Genomic DNA, 5,850 nt, shown 5'->3' with positions numbered 1-5,850 from the left:
TGATTCGTGATTTTCTGATGCCGGGAGAGGGAGTTTCAGCGCTGGCACTCACTCGCTAAACTTCAGCACATGTTGAAATTTATCGTATCAGCCCCCCTTCCCCAATGTAAAAGAATGCATGAATGAAGACCTTTATAGTACATATGGGTTAAGTACAGGTCGCAACAAAAGAATAATTGACAGATACCTGAAAGATATACAATATCAACTAACACAAGAATCATATTCTACATAGCGAATTCGACTTCTTCTCGCTTCTTTGTGGTACTGAAAATATACTGAACAGATGTGGTTAACAATAAAAGCGTATGTTTTACAATCAAGATTTTTTTCAACATTTATTATCATTCCTCAAAAGTACATAGGCAGGGGGAGCTATACAAGCCTCCCTGAATTGGGTACAATATGTACAATAAGTTTGCTAAACAATCATAGTCAAAACGTTAAAACATACACGCTATGTGCTATGCAGCATTGTTATACAGTCTGAGGGCACAGTGCACGAAAGACTGCTTCAGTCTTTTCGTTCTGGCAAATGGCACTGAGATGTGCTGACTGTTTCTTAGTGTTCTTCCAGTAGCTGACAGTCTCTGGGCAGGCACCAGGTCGTGTAGAGGGTGTTCAGGGTGCAGCATTGCCTTGAACAGGGAAACAGCAGCTGCTTCCCTCCTCTCCTTCAGGGAAGGCAGTTCTGGGACGGAGCGCCTGCCGCCGCATGAGATAATCCGGAGGGCGCGCCTCTGAACCCTCTCCATGCTAGCTGCCTGCTCCTCACTGCAGCTCACCAACAGAACGTGGCCATATTCTAGAATGGGGCGGATGAGGGAGAGGTACACCTGTGTACCTCTGTACACCTGTTTTCCCTTGCAGCTGGCTGCGATGAGAGAGTAAAAAGTTTTTTCCCTGGCTGCGATGAAAGAGTTGTCGGCTCAACCAATAACAATAACAAGGTTCTATGACTTCTATCAGTCTATAAAGCTTTTAAAAAACCATCGCTGCTTGAAGTCTATGGGGAAGGATAAGGCTGGTGATGGACTGATAAAAAGTCAACTTTCACCCACCAACTTCCCCACAGCGTGCATATACGAGGGGCGTTCAATAAGTAATAACTCTGACTCATTTCCCATAGCAGGAGATTAATGAAACTTGGCACAGTTATTAGTCTTTCTCTTCATAGGAACCACCTAGAGTTATGCATTTCTCCCATCGTTTGATGCAGCTCTGGACACCGTTTTTGTAGGACACCCCAGGTTGGTCCTCCAACAGATGCCTCATCAATGGCAGAAGAGGGACGACCAGGTCTGGGAGCTGTTTCCACAGACTTCCGGCCATGTTTGAATTCAGGATGGAGCGTTTTACAAGGTCATATGACGGGGCATCATCACCATAAGTTTCTTTCATTTCATCAAAAGTCTCCTTTGGTGTGCGCTCTTTTTTGCAACATAAACTATAGAGATATGAATCATTACACATGCAAAATTTCATCTAGATCAGACAACTGAAAGTGGGTCAGAGTTATTACTTATTGAAAGCCCCTCGTACGTAGCGAACAAGTAGAGAAATTGTTCAATATATGGATGCTAGAATGCAGCCCAGACAACCATATCAATGCAAGGCAGGCATCACGTCACACATTCAGGTTTTCCTAACACGTTTAAGGTCAATGTTTTTAAACAAGAAATTTTCACTCATTCCAACAAAGTCGAAATGACAGACAACTCTTGGATATCCGTGACTCGTGGTTTCGTGTTTTGTTTATTCAAAGGTCTATTGATTATTTTGAACGATACAGCTGTTTTGATGTTGACAAAATCTCTTACGGCCCAAAAATGCAAAATTCGCAATTTTAGGTAAATTTTCGATATTTTTAGTGTTTGATATCCTGTTCTGTACAGCCTCAGCATGAATAAATTACCGGAAAGTAGCCTGAGTATCATCTTTCTACCGGGGCTCCTTACACTCGCTTCCCTAATTCTACCGGGGCTCCTTGCATTTTTTAGGGCAGCGAGTGTAAGGAGCCCCGGTAGAAATAGGATGGTACCCAGGCTAACCAGAACGAGCATCGTTCTAAAATAAAGAGCTCTGACGGCTGCCAAGTTTACACAGAGTTTTCTCTCTATCTCTATGAACACCCGGAAACTACAGATAAATCTACGTCTGTTATTCCATGTTCAGTGGTGGAATGAGGTGGTTAATGGCGCTCGCGCCGCTCGAATGACCATCAGGAGAGTCTGACGAAGATGTCTGACAAGAAAATGGGGTTCCGAGCGCTGCTATTAAGGCTAAACAAGATAATAAATAGCTAACGAATCCTCGAAGACATTGCCATTGATCTCGAGCCAATTTCGGATTCTAGACCTACATCAAATGCATCTATTTTCAGATTACAACGCCCTCCTTTACACTCAATATCGGGATTTGTGCGCAATCGACCGAGATATTTAGGGAAAGAAAAGCGGCTTACTTGTAAATCATGGTACATACTTGTCCACTCTCTTTACTTTCATTGAACTAGAGAAATGACCAGTGTACTGCAAGAGGTTTCAAGTTTACCTTTTAGATAAGGATCAATAAGTCTGTGGACGTGGGTTATGTGCTGCCAAGCCCATCATGCTTTAGCTAATGACTGTACATGTTTTCTCTTCTGTAGACTGAATTCAAAGTAGCTCTTCTTCCCATGTGGACTTACTTAAGAATTCCGTAAGAGTAAAAAGTTTTTGAAACGCCGATACAGGCACTTAGGCGCACACTTCTGATCTTTTCAACTTACTCATTGGTGGCAACTAGAATTAAAACATACGCCACTGAGTCCGAACAGCAAAACACTATTATGCAATATTGGCGTAATTCCAAAAAGGAAAGAGGTTTTCCGGACTAGCCAATTGAAATAAATCATGTACCCAATAGACAAACTCCCTATAGTATTTGGTGAACAGATTTAAGCATAGATATTGCTCACTCAAATATTTCACGCTCAAATACATGATTCATAATACCAAATTGATTATGTTATGGAGATAGAAATGCAATGTACATGTATGAACGTGATATGATATTCCATCCACGGTTTGAATATATACGAGAATAAAGTTTTGAAGTTAAGATTGGAGATGAAAGAGCAGTCATCCTAAGCTGGCAAGATAAGATTAGAGCCAACCCATACATAAATAAGCTGGCGATACTGATACAGATTGATCTATGACGCCTATAGAAACTGACAGCCCTTCACCTTAAGATCTTCCGTAAGACGTTCTTAAGGAATACTTAAGGCTTTGTTATAAGACTGCTTGCCATGTACATTGATATCTTTGACTTTGCCATTGTATATCGTAAAGCATTATTTGTCGTTTGCTCGTCTACTGGATACCGATATAAAGTTAGATTAAAATGTGGATATTAAAAATAAAGAAGGGCAAATAATACAAATCTCTATCTTTATCAACGCAGTCGTGTGTCTGTTTGTATGTGTGCCTTAGCAAATGTGCGCACACCCTACTCTTTGACGTTTTTTAAGGCTTTTCTATCGGGATGTCTATTTTGATAAGTGTGGTGGGATATTTAGCTTTCTCGAGGTGGGACTCTCCTCGAACGGGACCTCCATTTAATGTGCTATTCGAGGGACGGCGCTAACTGAAACTAGGCACTCATTTCCACAAGAGTAGAATGAGGAACGTCGTGTAAGGTGTCTTTCCCAAGGGCACAAGACCGGTGGAATATCAGCGGATTCGAACCTAAGGCCCCTGAGTTCTGGAGCGAAATCCATGCCATATATATTTTACGCACCACACGATCCACGACGCATACATGTGTGACGTGCGTACAAACTGAAGTATACGTAGGCGATAGGTTAATCAAATCCACAGAATGCGCAGCCATGTCTGGAAACTGTCCTTGAAAATCTGCATCACGGCAGACTAGAATACAGTAGAAGAACGTAACTTTTCAATTCGCGTGCAATGGGAGAAGACTGGCATTTCAATTATTCCATGCAGGGACCTTTCTCAGCAGCCAAATCTAATGATATGCCATTACCATGAAGTGTGGTCGTTGTGACATGATACATAATGTAAGTCTCCACCTTCACGTATTTTACACTATGACTTACACTTTCATTGAAATTATAAAACCACCAGAACACAAGTTAATGTTAAGATTTGTGCATTTTGAAATCTGCATGCATGAGAAAATGCAAGTCTAAATGCATCAATGCAAAACTTTCGGAAGGAAATAATAGGAAAAAAAACTCCGTCCCCTGAAATGTATTCATATTTTCCTGACTGTACATTGACTCATTTACATAAGAGCCGCACATCACATCACGCTAGCAGCCAACACCGTCCACCAACCGGGCAAACAAATTAGTGTACCCTTCTGGGATTGGTGGATACGTCAGCGGTTGCCATGGCAACGGAGATCACCACTGATCCTTCTTGGTGAGCATGCATCGTCCTACAACAGAAACATCGTAAGTCACATGGCAAAAACTATTTCCTCCTCAGCTAACGCATTTTCCACGGGCTTTGCAAGCCATATCGCCTAGCCGAATCGAAAGACGACGCGCTCATATAGATGGCACTTGATAGGAAAAGGGTCACCGAAGCCAAGACCTTTTTTATCTTCTCGTCCCGTCAAATCAGTCCGTCGCAGCCGCTATCTTTGCGGATCAGAGCACTTCTAGATTGAGAGACTTGAAGCGCGGTGTCTGTTGGACGGACGGACTTTCCTTCTGTAACACAGTCGTCAGACAGACACCATCTCCAAAGTCTCACTCCTGTTGCTGACCTAGTCTGCTGCTGGCTGCACGTACGACAGCAGTGTTTGGAATCTTCGAAGATCGGCAGTTTTTTTGAGTACTTTTTTGGTGAGTACTTTTCCTGTGAGTCATATAATTTGTCCATTCTCTACTACTAGACCCCTGGGGAAATCAGTACAAATTGCCGACCTCGGTGAATAATCTATCTGAGAATATAGGTTACCCTGGAGTTAACGTGTTTTGTGGTAGAAAATAGAACTTGCTGGCACTGATTGATGACTTAAAAGTTTATCTTCGCTTTTGTTTGTGTTCTCTGTTGTGCATTCTACCAATATGAATAGACCCAACCGTTCAGGGACAAACAATCTGTAAGACGTTACAATAAGAATTGAACAATTTAACCAAAATGTGTATTTCTAGCCCGAAATTCCAGAATTTCACGTACGAATCCACAAGTGTCTCGTACATTTTGAACAGTTGCAACATTGTGTGAAGTTTCATCTTGGTACGACTACGCGAGAGCAAGTTATAAGAGGTGGGATGACCCACTGACATTGGCTGACAAAACAAGTCCTTGGAAGTCTGCGTTGAATTGTTAGGTAGAGAAAAATCGTCACACTTTGCCTCCGTTTGAGGTCAACTCAACCGCTTTACTCTCATTCCATTCTTTAGCGGGCAATCATTACCATATAGTCTCTGAATGCTAGCTCGTTTTTGCAATGTCTTCCATGTGCTGTGTGATTAGCACAAACACACACGTACACTTCGGCATGGTTGCATGACCATGCCCAGCCGTCCATTTCCAATTTCTGAAATGTCACATACATATGTGTTACCTTAGCAGACCCATCGGTCGTGCCAAAGACACTGTGTTGTAGAAAGTAGCATTTTTGTATGCAATATTTATCTTGACAATTGTCGTGCTAGTTCATTCTTGTCATAGAATTGTCATAGTCCTACTTACTTGAAAACCCTCATGCGTTTGGTTTTCGGTTGAAGGAAAGACTATGACGATGTATACGAAAGGGGCTTATTTCATCGACCATGAAATAATAAAGGGTTAATGCCCCGCCCCGAGGTGTATATGGTGAGATAAT

This window comes from Branchiostoma floridae, chromosome 6 (assembly GCF_000003815.2).
Source record: "Branchiostoma floridae strain S238N-H82 chromosome 6, Bfl_VNyyK, whole genome shotgun sequence".
NCBI classification, from domain to species: domain Eukaryota; kingdom Metazoa; phylum Chordata; class Leptocardii; order Amphioxiformes; family Branchiostomatidae; genus Branchiostoma; species Branchiostoma floridae.
Note: the sequence above shows the minus strand (reverse complement) of the source record.